Here is a 20,689-nt window from a genome sequence, read left to right as displayed (position 1 = left end):
TCCCAGTGGATGCACAGGGGCAGTGGATGTTCCTTGGGTGCATCCCCCACAATCAGCACATGTCACACCTGCTCCTTCCTAAAGCCACACCCTGTGACATCCACCAGTGCTCAGGGATGGCCACCAAGAGCTCGTTCCCACCCCAGAGCTGTGGTGAAAGCCCCACCTGCTGCTGCTGGTGCAGGACGGAGCTGCAGGGAAGTGCTGTTGGTTATTTAAAAATAACCAGCTGAGAACAACTCCCAGGCTCAGCTCAGAGATAAAAGGCAGCTCAGCGTGGTCCCAGCCCCGTGGGTCAGGCAGATTTTCCAGGCTCTTTGCTTTCTAACCATCAGGGTTATTTATACACACAGCTCTCATGGCTGGGTGAAGATTTCTGTGCTTCAGGCAGGCCAGGGAACATCTGCTCCTGCTCCAGCCATCCCTCTGGCAGGGACTGAGGGGTTCCCATCACCAAACCAGCACCCAGGCAAGGAGGCAGAGCCATAAATGAATGTTCAGGGAAAAACCCACCCCTGCAGCATCCTCAGTTCAATGCCTGGCCGGGAGAGATGGGAACAAAAGAGAGGAGACAGAGGGGAAAGGGTGTGATGGAGCTTTGGGTAATTGTGGCTGCTGCTGGCAGTCACCTCTCCAAGCCACCTCTCCCCCAGGCACCATTTGTGTTTCAGAGCAGTGATCTGTGCATATTTATTTAAATGTCCCATGGAAATACAGGAGTGCTGTCACCAATGATAATGAGACCTGGTGTAACAGCTCCTGCTAGAGCAGGAATGAGGAGTGACCATAATTACCCACTCTGAGCACAGAGCTACAGAGCTCTGGGCTGGATGGTGCTGACAGGTCATTGTCTTTGCTGATTTTCCTCTTTTGGGTGTTCATTTGTTCAGTTTTTAAACTGAAGCAATGAAGGTATGCATCTCTGTGCAAATGATGAGCCTGTTTTTAAAACAGGGCCCACTGTGTTGAGACAGATGTGACAAAACTGGAATAAATTCAAAGCACCATCTTTTTACCTTATTGACTATTGTTGTTTTGAGATGATGGAATTTCCCATCTGAGAAGCAAAAATGTTTGAACACCCCAAGCGAGAGCAAGATGCAAAGCAGCAGTTTTAGTTCTTATCTTTTTTCTCTTGGATTAACTTCACTAAAAACTTTTTTCCCCTGACTTTTGGAGGTGGGATGCAGGACTCATCCTCGCCTTTGGTGGCTGTGGGTGCTGCCCACTTTGAAAGGGATTTGTGATGGAAAACGTGGCAAAGGGACAGCTAAAATGGAATAAAAATGGAATATTGGGATGTGGAAAATATTATTTTTCTTTTGCCTAGACCAAAAATCTACAGAACTGTGTTGCTATTTGCCAGTAATTTGGTGGCAGTTATGGGGAAAAGGGATCTGGGGAGGAACTCTGAGGTTTCACCCCCTTCAAGATGGGCTTCAGGGGTTGACACCTCCTTCCTCAATGTGTCCTCCTTTCCTCCACCCCCTCTTGTGCTCTCAGAGCTGCTGGCCCAGGAGCACACAGGTGTGGGGGAATCCATGGGTTTGGAAGAGGATTTGGGCTCATTTTCAACCACTTTGGTTCAAGCCAGCCCTGAGAATTTGACATTTCCAGCAGCACGTGCCTGGCTGAGAGGTGAACGGAGCCCTGTGGAAAATCCCAGAATGGTTTGGGTTGGAAGGGACCCTAAAGAGCCTCCAGTTCCACCTCCTGGCCATGGGTGGGGACACCTTCCACTGCACCTGAGGGCCAAGCCGTGTCCCACTGGGACATCTCCATTTGCATTTCCTGGTGGCAAAGAGGCCACCAGCTCCCACGGGAGCCCCTCCTTCATGCCTGGATTCTCCAGAGCCTTCAGCAACACCAGGACCCAAACTGCGTCCCCAAGGACCCAAGCTATGTCCCCAGAAACCCAAGCTGTGTTCCCAAGGACCCAAACTGTGTCCCTAAGAACCTAAGTTGTGTCCCAAGGAACCCAAGTTGTCTCCCCAAGGACCCAAGCTGTGTCCCTAAGGACCCAAGTTGTGTCCCCAGGAACCCAAACTGGGTCCCCAATGACCCAAGCTATGCCATCAGGAACCCAAAATATGTCCCCAAGTTGCCAAGCTGTGTCCCCAGGTTGCCAAGCTGTGTCCCCATGGACCCAGCCTGTGTCCCCAGTGACCCAAGCTGTGTCATTGCCCCAGTGACATGGCTGGGCTGGGGCTGGGCCACATCTCCTGAATGCTTTGGGACAGCTCCCAGCAAGGATGGGAACCCCATCCTGGGATAGGGGTTGGGTTAATGGGTGGAGGGGCCACACCTGGGGACAGAAGGAGCAATTTCCTCATGAAACAGGAACCCAACCAACAATTCCATGGGTCAGGGGATCAGGGACGAGCGTGGCTGTCCCAGGGAGCTGTTCAGGAGCTGGGAAACTGAGGCAGGGGTGAGCAGGTGGGAATGGCCCTGGTGCTGCTCAACTCACCCATGCCAGCCAAGGGCTTCCAGGCTCATTTTCAGTCCCAACAAATTCCCTGATTTAACACCAAACCCATCCCAGCTGTGCAAACTTCTCCCCTCCTTCACACAGAGCTTTGGGTGCTCTCCAAGATTTGGGGCTAATCAGGGCTTGCATCCGAAGAACTCAGCCAGAACCTTAATTCTCTTTAAAAAACCAATTTACAAGCAGCAGAAAAAGCTGTGCCAGGGTCTGCTGCTAAAATCTGCTTCATCACAAAAACTCTGCTCAGACCTTTCAGGGCAGTGGTGATGCCAACCCCAATGCAAATGTCACTTCAAGGACAGAAAGACAAAATCTCTACTTATTCATCATCAGGTTGATTTTTATCCTGCATCCAGCTCTGTTGGATGAACCTAAGAAGGTTTTGATGTGGAAAAGAATGATGTGGTTGGTCTCTGGCTCTTTGCAAGGATGAAACAGGGAAAATCTGGTCTTACACATTTTTCCAAAGCCCGTGGGGATTTTGGCTGAATAATGTAAGACTGTTTGAAAGCGAGGTGAGGGATGTTTTCCTTCATGCACTCTGAAAATGTAAACTCTGGCTCTGAGCTGCCATGACATTTGGACCACAGCTATGCCTCAGTTAGCACAAAGATAGGTCAGAAAATGGAATTTCTGTGAAGTTTGCATTGGTTTGTGCCTGGAGCCAGAAGCCAGGGCTGTTAGCAGAATAAATAACATTTCTGCTGAAAAACAGGGAAAGTTTCCTTCAGATATCACTGGCTGATCACTGCAGAAAGGTAAAAGCACTTCACTTTGAAAATGACCTAAAAACTTATCTGATATGCTTAAATAACAACAAGATTTATATTCTAAAGTACAAAAGCCCAGAGGAAATGTTTAAACCCAGGCTGGAGAGCAGAAGCAATTTATTCCAGCCCTTCCCAGCTGAACATTTCTCTGCCGTGGACACATTCCTGAGATAAATTTCAGTGTTGAGAAAAAAACACATTAATTTTTCTGAGGGGAACCTTTCTGCTGAAGTGTCTGAGGCGGTGAGATGGCAATGAGATGACACTGAGGGATGGCAAGAAGGGACTTAGGTGGAGCTCTGAGATGTGGCTCAGCAAAGCCCTTTGTAGCATTTTTTCCCCCCGCATCTGCTCCTGCTCCAAAGAAAACATCTGCCTCCATAGCCAGAGGTCCAATTGAGCCATTATTCCCTCCTCTATTTGCTTCCCTTTCCTGAAGTAGCTGGGGGAGCAGTGGGAATGAAAGGCCATCCCCAACCCCACCCATCAGGGTCATCCCTGGAGCTGGAGCTGCCCCTGTTCCTCCTGGAATCCCATCCTGCCTCCCTGAGCTCTCATAACAGGAAGCAATAAAATTTCCACTCGGTGTTGCCAGCCCTGTGAAGCCAAGCCAGGCTTGACTTGCTCTAGACCTTTCTGAACTTGTACAAAAGAGTGAAAAGAAATGAAAAAAAAAAATTAAACAATTCAATTAAAATCAGAGGAAATCCATCCCCAGGCTGTGCAAAAGTTCACAGCTCATCTCCTCCTCCCTCTGTTGTCCATGTGGACATTCCTCCATCCAGCAGTGCCTCAACACAGGTGGAAAAGGGTCAGGGTGTATGGGAGAGGTTAGGGAATGCTGGAAATAAAAAGGGAAATGGACACATTTTTGGCTGCTCCAGCAAGGTGTGGGTTTGGTGGTTTATTTCCCCAACACCTGTGGACGGGCAGAAATGGAGGGAGCTTGGAAGAGCCCCAGGAAAAAGGGGTCAGGAGAGGGTGGAAGTTCAGCCACAGCTTCTGAGCTGCATTCAGGAGCTGCTGGGCGAGGTCCCTGACTGGTGCCAAGTGGGTGAAAGGAATATTTTCCCCTATTTTTCAGCAGCATGAAAACCCCACTCCCAATGTCAGTGTGGGAAGAGGGAAGGGGATGGGAGCAGCAGCACCTCAGGGACAGCTTGAGCATAAATCAGCAACCCCCAGGGTGGAGGTGGAGCAGTTCTGTCCTTGGCACCTTCCCAAAGAAAGGCATGGAGGTGACAGAGCTGGAGCCCCTCTGCTCTGCAGCCAGGCTGGGAGAGCTGGGAATGCTCACAAGGAGCTCCAGGGAGAGCTCAGAGCTCTCCAGGGCCTGAAGGGGCTCCAGGAGAGCTGGAGAGGGACCAGGGACAAGGGGTGGAGGGACAGGACACAGGGAATGGCTTCAAAGTGAAAGAGAGAGAATGGTTAGATGGGATATTGGGAAGGAATTCCTGGCTGGGAGGGTGGGCAGGGGCTGGGATGGAATTCCCAGAGCAGCTGTGGCTGCCCCTGGATCCCTGGCAGTGCCCAAGGCCAGGCTGGATGGAGCTTGGAGCAGCCTGGGACAGTGGAAGGTGTCCCTGCCACGGCAGGGGTGGAACTGGATGGGCTTTGAGGTCCCTTCCAACCCAAACCATTCCATGATTCCATGGTTCTCTGAAAGCTCAACACCTCCTCCAGCTTTCCCCACCAATCTCCCCCTGCAGACACCTGCAATTCTCACAGGTTTGGGGTGGTTTTATGTGTGGAAAATGCTTTGCAATGTCACAGCCAAGCTGCTGACCCTGAGAGTTTGACTTTTTTTTTTCCCCCAGAAGTTCCAGTGGAAAAAATGATTGGTGTCACTTCTGTCAGCACACTCCTCATCCATGTCAGACACTGCAGCAGATGGCACGAGCTGCTCACACCCAGCCAGGACAGCCATCAGAAACAGTCCAAAGTCATTTAATGTTTTTATCTTCTCTTGGATAACAAGTGACAGGACAAGAATAAATGGTCTCAAGTTTATGGCACCAGGGGAGGTTTAGATTGGGAATTAGGGAAAAATTCTTCACAAGAAAGAGCTGTAAAACACTAGAACAGAGTGCCCAGGGCAGTGGTGGAGTCACCATTACTGGAAGTGTTCAAAACTGCGTGGATGTGACACCTGGGGATGTGGTTTAGGGGTGGTTATGATGCTGCTGGGTTGCCTGGTGATGATCTTAAACAATTCTATGTTTCTAATGATTCTAATTTTTTACAAAAGCAAAAATATCTGTAATTTGCCAACCAAAAGGAACCTCTCAACTCTAACAGGGCCAGGCAAGTCACTGGCAGTGAGCAAGTTCTCCATCAATTTGTCCAGGAACAGGACCCAGACCAGGTGTTTGCATCAGGTCCAGGTTTGTTTGCTCTGCCAGGTCCTCAGGATGGTCCCTCACACTGCCCTGGCCAGACCCTTGCACCACTGAGGACTGCCCTGCCCTGTCCTGCCCTGTCCTACACCATCCTTGGGGCAGAGCTCATGTCCTGCTGCTCTAAACAGCCCTGAGGTGGTTAAGGACAATCTGGGGCTCATTTGGAGCAGCTGCTGGGCTTGAGAGCAGCTTCAGGGTCCTGCTTGGGTGTGTCCCCTCCTCAGGGTCCTGCTTGGGTGTGTCACCTCCTCAGGGTCCTGCTTGGATGTGTCACCTCCTCAGGGTGCTGAGTCACACTCTGGGGCTCAGCCTGCTCTGCCAGCAATGGAATCACGGAATCCCAGGTGTATTTGGGATGGAGGGGATCTTAAAGCCCATCTTTAAAGCCATGGCAGGGACACCTTCCACCATCCCAGGCTGCTCCAAGCCCCATCCAGCCTGGCCTTGGGCACTTCCAGGGATCCAGGGGCAGCCACAGCTGCTCTGGGCACCCTGTGCCAGGGCCTCAGCACCCTCACAGGGAAGAATTTACTCCTAATATCTCATCTAAAGCTACCCTCTATCAATCAATCTCTATCCCCCTTGTCCAAATTCCCCCTCCAGCTCTCCTGGAGCCCCTTTAGCCACAAGAAGGGGCTGCAAGATCACCTTGAATCTTTCTCTTCTCCAGGCTGAACAATCCCAACTCTCTCAGCCTTTCCCCACAGGACAGGTTCTCCATCCCTCTGGTCTCTCAAACCCCCCACCCACCACAGAGGTTCTGCTTGCAGGAGCTGAGGTGAAGCTCAGGCAGCAGGACTTGTGAGATAAGACAAAATTTTACCCAAACCATCATTTCTGAAATAGCAGATCTTTCTGCAGATTCCAACACTCGTTGCTGGGATATCTGTTTTATCTATTTCCCAATCTTTTGGCTTTGGAGAAGCCTCTGACTTGTCAGGTCAGACAGAGCCATAACAGTGAGGCTGCTCCATGATCCAAGTGTTGTGCAAACAGGGACAAGGGCTGGGAACAGCTGTCAAACCCTTCTCTCCACCATAGAAACCCTTCCCTGTGCCCTCCCCAAATAAATATGCTGCACACTCACCACCCCAAATCACCAAAATATCCTCCTGAGCTCAGCCCTGGACACCAGATTTTCTTCATGGTAATAAAATCTTTATGGTAAAGAAATTAAATTTTAAAATTATATTGAAGACAGCAAGAAGTTGCCCAGAGAGGCTGTGCCCTCCCCAGATAAATCTGCTGCACACTCGCCAGCCCAAATCACCAAAATATCCTCCTGAGGTCAGCCCTGGACACCAGATTTTCTTCATGGTAACAAAATCTTTATGGTAAAGAAATTAAACTTTAAAATTATATTGAAGACAACAAGAAGTTGCCCAGAGAGGCTGTGCCCTCCCCATCCATCCCTGTTCCAGACCAAGCTGGACAGGGCTTGGAGCAGCCTGGGGTAGTGGAAGGTGTCCCTGGCAGGGCTTGGAATGAGGTGATCTTTAAGGTCTCTTCCAGCCCAAACCATTCTGGGATTCTATGGAGACAAGAAGGAAAATGCCAGAGCAGATCCAAGACACTCAGGTGTGACTTCGTGACCCGTTTCCCCATTACTAATTAGACCTAAATGGAATTAAAAGGGAAGACAGAGACTTGAGCATGAAAAATAAGGCAGCAGATGGGTCTTGCCAAACTGTTCTTAGATAACAGACACAACAGAAAGTAAGGAAAAATAGGAAACATCATTTCCACAAGTGCTTTCCTACCCTCCTGGCCGGGTTCCCAGCACAACCAGGGCAGGTTCCCACTCTGCTCACCGAGATATTTCATTACACAGATATCACCAGCAAATATTTAATTACCCCTTAGGTAATTAAGCACAGACTCAATTACACAGCCAGGTTTGCATGCAAAGAGAGAGAAAAGCCCAGAGGAGAGCCCAGGGCTGGGTGGGCAGCACAGTACCTTCCAGAGCTCCAGGCTGGAGCATCAGCCAGGGCTGCAGGTCCTGATCTGAAGAGGGTCTGATCTGAGGGGTGGAACAGGGACAGGAGCCTTCCTGGACATGCTTACATAGGTGGTCCCCACCCGCTGACGTGCAGAGGTCAGCAGCTCCTGCCTCACATCTGGACAGCCCCGCGTCCCCCGTGCCAAGAAGGGACACTGCCAGAATCACATTTCCTGGAAACATCCCTTTTCTCAGGATTCTTCTCCTGGGAAGCTGAAAAGCCTCAGAGAAAAAGGAAAACTATAATTATCTGATTTGCTTCTCCTGTGTTTTGCTGCTTTGGAATGTGTTTGGAAATTGTTCATCCAACAGGTGATTGTTTCATTGGTTTCATGTGAATTGTTTTGACTCTTTGGCCAATCACAGCCAAGCTGTGTCAGGGCTCTGGAAGGAGTCACAAGTTTTCATTATTATCTTTTTAGCCTTCTGTCTGTATCCTTTCTGTATTCTTTAGTATAGTACAGTATTCATTAATATAATATAGTATCATAAAATAATAAATTAGCCTTCTGAGAACATGTAGTCAGATTCATCATTCCTTCTTTTATATTTTTAGCCTTCTGTCTGTATCCTTTCTGTATTCTTTAGTATAGTATAGTATTCATTAATACAATACAATATCATAAAATAATAAATTAGCCTTCTGAGAACATGGAGTCAGATCCATCATTCCTTCCTGCCATGGGGCACCCCACAAATACAACAGGACACGATGTGTCTGATCATCCCCAAAGGCTGCAGGGGTGTTGGGTGAGGGTCCCTCTCTCCCCTCAGGAGTGGGGCAGTGCCATGGGGAAGGCTGACCTGAGATCTGCAGTGCTGGAGTCCTTTGGGCACCCAGGGGGGCTCCAGCAGCACCTTCTCCACCCCCTCACCACAGTGGGAATGAGCACACACCTACCTGTTGGACAAACCCTGCACCACAGCACCAAACCCTACACCAGCACACCAAACCCTACACCATAGCACCACACCCTACACCAGCACCACAAAAACCTACACCACAGCACCAAACACTGCACCAGCACCACAAAAACCTACACTACAGCACCAAATCCTACACCAGTACCACAAAAACCTACACCACAGCACCAAACCCTACACTACAGCACCACACCCTACACCAGCACCACAAAAACCTACACCACAGCACCAAACCATGCACCACAGCACCAAACCCTGCACCACAACACCAAACCCTACACCAGCACACCAAACCTACACCACAGCACCACACCCTAGACCAGCACCACAAAAACCTACACCACAGCACCAAACACTGCACCAGCACCACAAAAACCTACACTACAACACCAAATCCTACACCAGCACCACAAAAACCTACACCACAGCACCAAACCATGCACCAGCAACACCAAATCCTACACCACAGCACCACACCCTACACCACAGCACCACCAAACCCTACACCAGCAGCACCAAACCCTGCACCACAGTACCACAAAAATCGACACCAGCACCACCAAACTCTACATCAGCACTACAAAAATCTACACTGGCACCACCAAACCTATACCAGCATCACCAACCCTATACCACAAATTCTACCCTACACCACAAAACCCACACCACACCACCAAACCTACAGCAGCAGCACCAAGCCCACACCAGCACCATGAAAAATGACCCAACACCACCAAACCTACACCAACACCCCCAAACCATCACACTTCAGGCCAAGGCAGATGATCCCAGCCTTGCTCCCTGCCCTGTCCCAACAAAGGATGGACCAAGCTGGTTGGACAAGGATGAAAGGAGCCAGGAGATGTGGGCTGCAGCCAGGTGTCCTCAGGGGACCATTATGGGATGGCACCTTCCTCCAGACAGGATCCACCGTGTGGCCGCACTGCAGGAGCGCACAATCCCTTCCAGCCTCAATCCTTAATGAACAGGTCATGAAATCACAGAATCCTGGAACTGTTGGGGTTGGAAGGGACCTCTGGAGATCAGCCAGTCCAACCCCCCTGCTCAGGCAGGGTCACAGAATCACAGAATCACAGAATCACAGGTTAGAGGTTAGAAGAGACCTCTAAGATCAACGAGCCCAACCCAAGCCCTAACACCTCAGCCAGACTCTAGCACCCAGTGCCATGGCCAGTCTTTTGTTAAACACATCCAGACATGGTGATTCTACCACCTCCCTGGGAAGACCATTCCAGTACTTTATTATTCTTTCGGTGAAAAATTTCTTCCTAATATCCAACCTGTACCTTCCCTGACATAGCTGGAGGCTGTGTCCTCTGGTTCTGTCAGAGACCAACCCCACCTGTCTGCAGCCTCCCTGCAGGAGTTGTAGAGAGCAATAAGGGCACCTCTGAGCCTCCTCTTCTCCAGGCTGAGCACCCCCAGCTCCTTCAAACGTTCCTCACAGGGTTTGTGTTCCCAGCCCCTCTCCAGCCTCGTTGCCTCCTCTGGATGCACTTGAGCATCTCAATGTCCTTCCCAAACTGAGGGGCCCAGAGCTGGACACAGCTGGGGGAGAAGCTTCATTCAGCTGTGCCTTCCACCAGTCTTTTCTTTGCTCCAGGTGACCTGGAGCAGGTGGCACAGGAACTCATCCTGGTGGGTTTGGGGTGTCCCCAGAGAGGGGGGCTCCACGCCCTCCCTGGGCAGCTGTTCCAGAGCTCTGCCACCCACCATGGGAAGAAGTTTTTCCTCATGTTGAGGTGGAACTCGTTGTGTTTTTGTTCATGGCCATTGCTCCTCATCCTGTCCTGGGGAGGTCACCAGTCCTGTGAGGGACAGCACCCCTCACTGTCCCTGGGCAGCCACAGCAGGCTGTGCCCCACACCAGCACACACTCTGCTTCCCTACAGGTTGCTCTGGGCAATGAGCAGCAATAAAAAGCTGGAGAGAAGCAAGGATAATGTGGAATCCAGCTGTGAAAACAAAGATTAAATCCCTCTGGGCCTACGACCTCCCTTGGCCGGCGCGCGGGAAAAAACGCGCCAACACCAATTCCCCTCCTCACGTCCTTCCAACTGGGAACTTTTCATGAATGAGCACACTGGGGCGGAAGGGGAGGGCAGGAAGGTGGAGGAGGATGAGGAGGAGGAGGAGGAGGAGAGCCTTCCCATGCCTGTTACACAGGGGAAGCTGCAGCTCGTGGCTGTGGGCCCAAGCCAGCAACGCTCCATGCTCAGGGCTGATCCACAGCCTGAGACAAGAGGAGATGAGGGCTTGGTCTTTGTTTTCAGGTTGGTCCTGAATGCAGAGATCTTCCCTGTCAGGAGCCAGGACATCCCTCTGGCTGTCCTGAACAGCCAAGAGCCCTGCCAGGGGTCTCAGGGGAGCCCAAAACCCCTGTGGGTTTGATTATGACCTGTGGAGCAAATTACCAACCTTAGATGAAGATCAGCAAGCCACAACAGTTTAGGCAGAATAATAGTGAAGTTATCAGGGGGTGGAAAAGTCGATTTTAGGGTTTCTGGTATGGGGGTTCAGGGGGCAAGATGGAGGGAACTGGGTGTGTCCAGCCTTTCTCCTTCTTCTTCTTCTTCTTGGCCTCCATCTCCTGCTGTGATGGTGGCACTTTTGGATTGGTTTAGAGTAGAAGCTCACTGTCTAACATAGGTGATAGGTATTGAAAAGTAACTGTAAATATTGTACACGTAATTTTTAGTATAAAAAGATAACAAAGCCCTGGGGGCAGGCAGAGTGCCTCTGTCTGCCCTGCTGGATGGACCTCAGCGGGGCAGGAGAAAATTTTTTATAGATAAGACACAATAAACAACCTTGAGACCAAGAAAGGAAGAGCTCTGACTCCTTCTTCGGCCGCCAGGCTGGGAAAAGAGACTTTTGAACTTTTCTCAGGGTCACTCTGAGCAGCTAAAGATCCTGACACTTCCCAAGGGAGCACCAGGCCTGTGGGCGCAGGTAGGGATGTGCCCCCTGTTGACAGAGTGACCAAATTATCCTTTGTCTCCTCCAAAAGGAAAAAAGCCCAGAAGTTTCTCTCCTCAGTTAGGTGAAAAGACATCCCATAGGACCTTGGGGACTTCACCTCAAACCTCAGGATAGCCAACTGGACAGGAGCCAAAAGGTCCTGCCTGGGCGATTTACTAGAAAAAGAAGAGAACAAAGAAACAAATTGCTTTTGTGAGGTGTTTTATCAGGAGCAAGAACCTCTTGCACCTGGCTTGTTTTTTTCTCCATAAAGAGCTTTGTTATTTTGCCCTTTATTAAAACATTTCTGTTTCCAACACTGCCACAGAAGCCATCCTGCTGATTTTATGCCTTCTAAGGTAGCTGAGCTATCTTGGGTGTGATATAAATCTCCAAGAGCTTATGAGACCTGGCTCGAGGAGACCCCAAAATCAGGTGCAGGTTTTGCTAGAGAAAAGAACAGCTCAGGTGAGCCCTGCCCTGCTCACCCCAAACCTCCACCACCCCTGGGAAGGGGCAGCTCCTGCTGCCAGGGCAGGTACCCCTGGTGAATTTGTCTGGTTCCCAGGCAGGGATGCCTGAAGCTCCTCTGTGAGGCTGGGGATGGGACACAGAGGATGTTGCAGTCATGGTTTAATTCACAATAATCCTAAAATCCCTCCATGACGTGCAGCAAGCCCCTTCCCAGGCTCCCAGTCTGGTGCTCACATTTCTTCCACACCTTCTGCCAGCCAAGGGCTGGTTCAGCTTCCTCTGCTAAGTTTAAAGACACAAAAAACACAGAAAATGCTGTGGAAAGGGGGTATTTAAGGGGAAAAAAACCCTGATTCTCCTTCACTTAGTGATAAATAGACCTTGAGAATGCCAAGCCAGAGTCTCTGACCTCCAGGCAGCTTTTGGGACAGGTCTCAGTTTGATGCTGAGGTCCATCCTCTTTGCTGTGGTGGTCGCTGCCTGGGCACCCATCCCACCACATTTCAATATTCCAGGAAACCCCCTGAGAATTTTCTGGAGTGAAAAGCTGCAATCACTGACCCTGGCCATCACCAGAAGCTGAGGAAAGAAGATGAAGTGGTGGGAGGCTCTGCTTGAAAATTCACTCTTTCCATCTCTGGTTCTTTCCCTCCCTTCCTCTCCAAGTCATCCTCCCTTCAAGCCTCCAGACAGAAACAATTAAGAAACCACACCACCATCTGTGTTTCTGAGAAACTTGAAGAAACAACCTAACATGAAACAACCCCCCCAAATCATGTCCTGCTGGGGGGCCTGGAGCCAGAGGAGCAGCCCCACACCTGACTGGTGGCACCCGACTCACCGAGCTGTGGTAACTACAGAGCCTCTGAGCTTCCTTGTGTCATTTTAAAGCAGATCTGCACCCATTATCATCTTTTTTCTTGGCTGCTTTTTGGTCTCTACTGATCTCAAAGCCTTGGAGCCTCCACTCAATCCTCTGGAGCTCATGTCAGTGCTGCTTGGCCAGCTCTGTGCTGCCCCTGGGGTGACTGCAGGCAGAAATGAGCAGAAGATCCCTATTCCATGCCCTTTATTCCCTATTCCACCCCTGTGGAATCCCACAGGGGGTTAGCTGCAGTGGTGGAGTGCTTGCTCAGCATGTGTGAGGCAATGGGATTGGTGCCTGCATTCTCCTTCTGGGAACCAGATGATCTTTAATGTCCCTTCCAACCCACACCATTGGATTCTGTGATCTCCCCCTGTCCCAAGGGAACAAGGGAAATCTTGGTTTTGTCTTCCCTTGAGCTGTGAGGGTCCTGCAGACCAGGATTGACAGCACCAGACACAGCCCTGGGGTGGAGGGTGGCTGAGATATGACAGGGGAAGGGACTTGCCTGGTGGGGGACAACATCCAAACCAAGCCCTGGATGTCCCACAGAAGGTTTCTCCCATGGCATTGTCACCCTGTCCCATGTGGGACCTGATCCCAACCCTCCTGCGTGGATGTGTGTCACACACATCTTTTATGAAAAATCCTTCCCTTAGGATTTTTCCTCCTGAGAAGCTGAGAGGCCTCAGGAACAAAATGTAACCAATGGTTATCTGCTGCTGTGGAATGCAACAGGTGCATCTGGGATTGGGCTCATGTGGTTGTTTCTCATTAATGGCCAATCACAGCCCAGCTGGCTCAGACAGAGAGCCTGAGCCACAAGCCTTTGTTATCATTCTTTCTTTTTCTATTCTTAGCCAGCCTTCTGATGAAATCCTTTCTTCTATTCTTTTAGTATAGTTTTAATGTAATATATATCATAAAATAATAAATCAGCCTTCTGAAACATGGAGTCAGATCCTCATCTCTTCCCTCATCCTCAGACCCCGGTGAGCACATGGTCACAGGGTGTGTGTGCCTCTTCTGCCGTGACAAAATTCAATATTATCACCCTGCCATGAGCCCAGACCCAGCTTTGTGTCCATCCCCACTTTTTTGGGGCCCCAAAAGTGAGCAGGCCTTCTCCTGGCACACCTGACCCCACATCCCAGCAACCTCAGCAGAGCAGGTCCAGCCCTTGTCCTGCTGCTGCCCATTCAGAGCTCCTCACCCCACCCTTCCCAAAAATCCTGCTGACCAAGTGGGATTTCTCCTTTGGCCAAGGCCCTTCTCTTCTGCTCTCCATTTCATTGCCAAGAATTTCCAAAACCTGGCGGGAAATTAGAGAACCAGCAAAACCTGCCCTGCCTTGGAGCTCATTTCCTGCCAGCCATCCTCTGTCAGGCACTGAGAGCAAAATATTTCAGGCTTTTCCAGGCACTAAATCACCCATTTGGACTGGTAATGGGGGCAGCTGAACTACACCTATTGAAATGATGGCAGCAGTTCCACCTATTGAAATGATGGCAGCAGCCTCCATCCCACAGGAACTGACCCCTCTGCTGCTGCTGGAAGTGCTGCTGACATCCATTTCCAGAGGTGTTTGTGGAGCCTCCACAGAGCCTGGGGTGGGTGGAGGGCTGCAAGCTCCAGGGGCTGGAGATGGGAGGTGGGGTGTTCAACCCAAAGGAGAAGCCAAAAGCTTCATGGAAAAGGAGAAATGAATGAGGTAGGGAGTAAAGAACTTAGAGGGAAAGCATTCTGAGGGGATGGAATGGGGGTACAAAGGATCAAACCATTTCTCTAACTGAGAATAGCTATTTTTTGTAACAGAAACAACAATAAAACTTGTAAAAACACACAATGCCACAGACAGGTACACAGCAGAAATATCAATTAATCCCAAATTAATGCAAATCCCTTCTTTGGGCATCCACCTCCAATTCTAATTAAATGCAACAATGAATGCAACACCAATTCCTTATACAGAAGGAGAAGAAATGAATGCAGCTTCAAAGCCTGAAGAAGGAGCATCTTTGCAGAACACAAACCCACAAATTTATTACCTTCATTAAAAAGCCTCCCCAAACCTGCCACAGACCCTCTGATTCCACTCATGCAATCCCATCCTCTTCCCAGGGATTACATGGATATGATGAATTAGCCCTACCAGACTGATCATTAAGGGAAATTAAGGTTGGAAAGGAGCTCTAAGATCATCAAATCCAACCATCAACCCAGCACTGCTGTGTTCACCTCAAACCATGTTCCCAGGTGCCACATCAATGTGTATTTGAACATTTTCAGGGATGGTGACTCCACCACTGCCCCGGGCAGCCCCTTCCAATGCCTGACCACATTTTAGGGAATAAAATCACCCTAATATCCAATCAACACCTCACCTGGTACAACTTGAGGCCGTTCCCTCTGCTCCTATCCCTGTGCCCTGGAGCAGAGCCCGATCCCCCCTGGCTGTCCCCCCCTGTCAGGAGCTGTGCAGAGCCACAAGGGCCCCCCTGAGCCTCCTTTGCTCCAGGCTCAGCCCCTGCCCAGCTCCCTCAGCCTCTCCTGCTGCTCCAGACCCTCAATGTCCTTCTTGGCCTGAGGAGCCCACACATGGACACAGAATTCAAGGTGTCCCAGCAGTGCCAGCACAGGGGGACAGTCCCTGCCCTGGCTCAAGCTGGTTGCTCAGAATCAGCCTATTCCAGCCACAGAACCAGAGAAAATCCAAACTGGAAAGGTTCTACAAGGACCAACACTCTCCAGTCACCACTGAAGTTCTGCATTCAGAAACACCCAACTGGGCTTCATAGGACTGAGAAATGGGGCCACCATGGAGGTGACCATGGGCTCCTCCTGCAGCTCTCAGCACAGTCTGCCCAGCACAGAAGTCCACACACACCCCCAGCCCATCACCTGCCCCATCCTGGCCACCCCGAGAAGTCATTGCTGCCCCACCAGCTCTCCCTGCCCAGATTCCTGTCCAGCCCCCACTTCTGGAATTTTGGGTGCTTTCACTTGTGGTTTGGGAGATGACCAATTTCACCCTGCCTGTGCACACAATGTTAAACTAGGGACAAGAAGGGGATTTGGGAACATTCAGCCTCTCTGCTGGGCAGTGGAAGGGGCTGGGTGAAATCTGCTTCCCTGGGCAGATTTTCCCTGTTTTTGAAAAGCAATTACTGGCAGGGAAGACCAAATCCTGCATTCCTCAGCGAAGGAATCTGGATGATGTCACCTCCTGCCCAGTGGCAGGAGCATTCCTGCCCGAGTCCTCCCGCCAGGCAGCCCCTGCCTTTCCTCCAAATATTTGTTTTGGCTGGTTTTTAGGAAGCTTGGACTAACAGCAGGATGGGCTTTCCTACTGTAAGGTCTGCCCTGAGCAGCACGTTCACAGGGCCAGGGGTTAACAGAGGCTCAAATGTGTCAGCCAAAATTTTACTGCCAGTAGCAAAGTGGGGGATTTGTTGCTTTTGTGTTTTTCCTCCTCCTTTACAATCTGTGTGGTTCAGGGCAGGCTGAGAGATATCAGAAATCTCTTAAAAGAGAAGGTTCTCTGCCTCACTGAAACACTTTGAACCAAATTCCTTAAATTTTCTTGTACTTGTGACTAGACTAGAGGCACGTAGATGTGCTTGTACTGCTGTGCCCTTCCTTCCCTCCTTTCTTGTTAGGATCCAGCCAGCAGGACACATCTACTGAGGTGCCTAATGCCAGCCAGGACCTTTCCAAAACAGCTGGCCTGGAATCAAGTGCCCTTTTGCCTGGCAGGGGAGTCCCAGTGGATATTTCTGGGATAAGGGCTGCAGGGGTATGGAGCAACTCTGGGGTGATGCAGAGGCAGGACCTTGTGCCATGGTCTCCTCAAAAGGATGAAATCTCTGTGGCATCCTCCAGGACTGGATTTAAGGCACTGGGGTGGGATTTCATTGTTTAAATTTGGGTGGTCTACCCTCCTTGGAGCTGAGTGTCACAGGCATCTTTTATGAAAAAGCCTTTCCTTAGGGTTTTTCCTCCTGAAAAGCTGAGAGGCCTCAGGAACAAAATGTAACCAATGGTTATCTGCTGCTGTGGAATGCAACAGGTGCATCTGGGATTGGGCTCATGTGGTTGTTTCTAATTCATGGCCAATCACAGCCCAGCTGGCTCAGACAGAGAGTCCAAGCCACAAACCTTTGTTATCATTCCTTCCCATTCTATTCTTAGCCAGCCTTCTGATGAAATCCTTTCTTCTGTTCTTTTAATATAGTTTTAATGTAATATATATCATAAAATAACAAATCAGCCTTCTGATGCATGGAGTCAGATCCTCATCTCTTCCCTCAACCTGAGATCCCTGATCCACGGTCACAGCTGAGCACAGGTGCCCAGAGCAGCTGTGGCTGCTCCATCCCTGGCAGTGCCCAGGGCCAGGCTGGATGGGGCTTGGAGCAGCCTGGGACAGTGGAAGGTGTCCCTGCCCATGGTCCTTCCAACCCCAACCATTCTGGGGTTCTGTGACAGCCAGGGACTGTCTGGGACTCATCTCAGCTTCCAGCTCTCCCCTCCACCCCTCTAAATGTCCCCACCTGCTCTGAGGAACCAGGAGACCCAAAGCACACCCTGCCCAAGGTGTGGCACCCCCCTGCAACTCTTTTTACATTTTACACTGCCCTTAAGAGTTCCCATCCCACACCAAGGTGCTGCTCACACCCCATGGATCACCCACTTCTCCTCAGCACCTGTGATGTGGAGAAGGGAAGGTGGACATGGCTGGAGGGATCAGGAGCTGAATTCAAAGTAGGTTTCTTAAGGCAGATGCATTAATTCTTTCCCTATGCTCCAAGATGATCCATTGCTGGCACCTGAAAAAGTTTCCTGCTCTCAGACTAATTCTGCAGGACTCATGGGAGGGGGATAATCCAGTGGAAAACGAAGAGCAGGAGGTTGTTTCTTGTGAGGGGCTTGTGAGGTTCAACCACTCCAAATCCCACAGGGGATGATGGGATCTCACCAAGACACTGATTTCACTAAAACCTCAGCTAGGACACTGAGATCCTACAAAGACTTGGGGAGAGGAGTGATGGGATAGAAATGAGCCCCATTTCCAACACCAGCACAAGGTGTTACCCCACATCTGAGTTATAAAAAAACCCCACATTTAACCAACTGCTTCTTTTCCCAAGCTGAAACCTCTTGCATTTGCTGATCATCTTGTTCTGTCAGGCTGTGAGCAGGGACAGGAGCCTGAGGCACCACCACAATCTGTCCCTCTCAGTGCCAGATGTGACCTTCGGTGGCAAAATGACCCAACCTGGATGGATCCCACCCTGCTGATGGCTGAGATCATCTCTCCTTCCCTTTGGGGACTGCAGGCAGCAGCAGCCCCTCAGAGCCAGGCATTTTGCAGCCCTGATTCAACCCTTCTGCAATTAGCACAGGGCTTCTCATCAGCTCTCTGTTGTTTTTCAGCCCTGGTGATAAAAGGCTTCCGTGAACGTTTCCAGCCGTACACAAACTGCAGCCTGCCAACATAAACACCATAAAAACACTCCCAATAAATCAGAGCTCGCCCTCACTAGGCCTATTCAAATTCTCTGGAATGGCTAAAAAAGTGCTCTGGGCTGCCAGGAGGCTCTGCAGCCACAGGATCTGGGAGGGAGGGAGACAAACAGGGAGAAGGACTGTGAGGAAGCTGGAGCTGAGCTTCCTCCTCATCCTCCCACCCCGGGATCTCCAGGAGAGCTCTGCTCATGGAGGAATAAATAAAGGAGCTCCACGCCCACACAGGTCCTGGCCAGAGCACAAAACCTCGGGTGTTTGCCCTTAGACACAGAATTTCTTGCAGAAAGCTGAACCTGTGAGCTGGCCATGTGCCTCTCCTGTTTTCCAGGGTATCCCTCTGTGCTGTAACCACCCCACACAGCAGCTTCAGGAGCCCCCTCAGCAGCTGAGGATGGGCACAGGAGATCAAACCCTGCATTTGCCACTGGAGTTCTCCCCGATCTCCAGGCAGAAACAGCCAAACCAACCCCAAAAGCCAGGCAGGGTCTGGAGCAGCCCCCAGGCAGGGTCCAGCCCCACTCTGCTCATTTTGCCGTGGGTCTCACCCACAGAAGGACCAGCCCCAGGTCACCTCCCAGGCTGGGGCTGAAGGAGAGGCCACACAAGTCCTCCCTTCTCCCAAAATCCTGGAGGCACACAGAGTCCCTCTCCTGGCATTCCCAGCAGAGCTCCTCACCTCTCCACTCACACCAGGGTGCTGGGCAGCTCTCCATGCCCCAGGCAGGGATGTCTCATGCTCCAGCAGCCCGGCTCTCCCCAGCACACGCCGCCTCCATGCTCTGCAAACCCCTGGCTCCATCCAAGCAGGCGCTGAAGCCGCGGCTGATCTCACCCGTGTCCCTGCAGCCTGGGAAACGCTTTGTCCGGGGATTCTGTGAGCCTGACAGCGACCACCTCCCATCAAAGCAAGCCAAGCATGCAGCACAGCCCCGTGGGAGGCAGCCTGGCTCTGGATGCCCTTGGAGGAGAGGCTGCGGGAGCGGCGAGCGGCTCCTCCCGAGCGCTGCTGGGCAGCTGCAGCATCCCAGGAGCCTGGCAGAACTAATGGGGTTTGGCATCTGGAAAGACCCTAAACACCTCCCCAAAAACAGCCTGGGGGCTCTGGGTACCGAGGTCAGGCCCTGGTGGTCCCCCTTTTCCTGGGGAATCTCCCAGGAGAAGCCACGCTGTCAAACGAGGTTGTGTCTACAGCAGGGATTGCTTTGCAACGCCCCCGGCATCATCTTTTCCCTCTCTCTCTTTCTCCTCCCCTCCTCTTCTCCTGTTGTATTTGCAGGGATTCCTGTTGCAGGGAGGAATGGTGAATCTGACTCCATGTTCTCAGAAGGCTAATTGATATTATATTTTTTTATATTATATTATATTAAAGAATGCTATACTAAACTATACTAAAGAATACAGAAAGGATACTTACAGAATACTAAGAAATAATGAAAACTCCTGACTCTTTCCAGAGCCCCAACACAGCTTGGCCCCAGTTGGCCAATGAGACAAAACAATTCACACCAGAATCCAATGAAACAATCACCTGTGGGTGAACAATCTCCAAACACATTCTAGACTTATGGTCCCTGAGCAGAAGAAAAGCCATCTCTGGGATCCTTTGATGTCAGATTTGCTTCGTTATCTTTCACTTCAAGGTTGGATATTTGGTCAGGGCAGTGAGATTATGATTGATGATTATGATGTGATGACTATCATGATGATGATGATTTTATCTATAGTTGTAGTTATTAGAATGACTATTATGGTTATGGTTTTATTATATATTTATTGTGTTTGCTTGGTCCCCTGACGAAGGAAGGAATGATGGATCTGACTCCATGTTCTCAGAAGGCTAATTTATTATTTTATGATACTATATTATATTAAAGGATGCTATACTAAACTATACTAAAGAATACAGAAAGGATACAGACAGAATGCTGAAAAGATAATAATGAAAACTCCTGACTCTCTCCAGAGTCCTGACACAGCTTGGCCCTGATTGGCCAAAGAGTGAAAACAACTCACACCAGAATCCAATGAAACAATCACCTGTGAGTAAACAATTTGCAAATACATTCTAGGTGAGCAAAAAACAGGAGAAGCAAATGAGATAAGAATTATTTTCCTTTTTCTCTGAGGCTTCTCAGAAGAAAAACCCCGAGCAAAGGGATTTTTCAGAGAACGTGAATGCCACGTCCTCCAGCACCGCTTTCTTTTTTATCTGCTTTGAGTGAAGCCGGCGCTGGCTCCCACCTGCCCCGGGGCACA

General features: G+C 50.4%; 1 protein-coding gene across 4 annotated transcripts in view; it reads right to left on the bottom strand.

Annotated features, from left to right (window-relative positions):
• GJC2 (gap junction protein gamma 2) overlaps nt 1-20,689 on the bottom strand; it is a 49,433-nt gene that overhangs the window by 13,684 nt on the left and 15,060 nt on the right. Inside the window, exon 1 of one of the 4 annotated variants that reach the window (XM_077184371.1) lies at nt 19,110-19,415. The exons of the other annotated variants lie outside the window; for them this stretch is intronic. The gene's annotated coding sequence lies outside the window, so the exon portion shown is untranslated. Of the gene's footprint in view, nt 1-19,109; nt 19,416-20,689 lie in introns of those variants that run through there. 4 annotated transcript variants of the gene reach the window in all.

This window comes from Agelaius phoeniceus, chromosome 1 (assembly GCF_051311805.1).
Source record: "Agelaius phoeniceus isolate bAgePho1 chromosome 1, bAgePho1.hap1, whole genome shotgun sequence".
Classification (NCBI taxonomy): domain Eukaryota; kingdom Metazoa; phylum Chordata; class Aves; order Passeriformes; family Icteridae; genus Agelaius; species Agelaius phoeniceus.
This window is presented reverse-complemented; position numbering and strand designations above follow the sequence as displayed.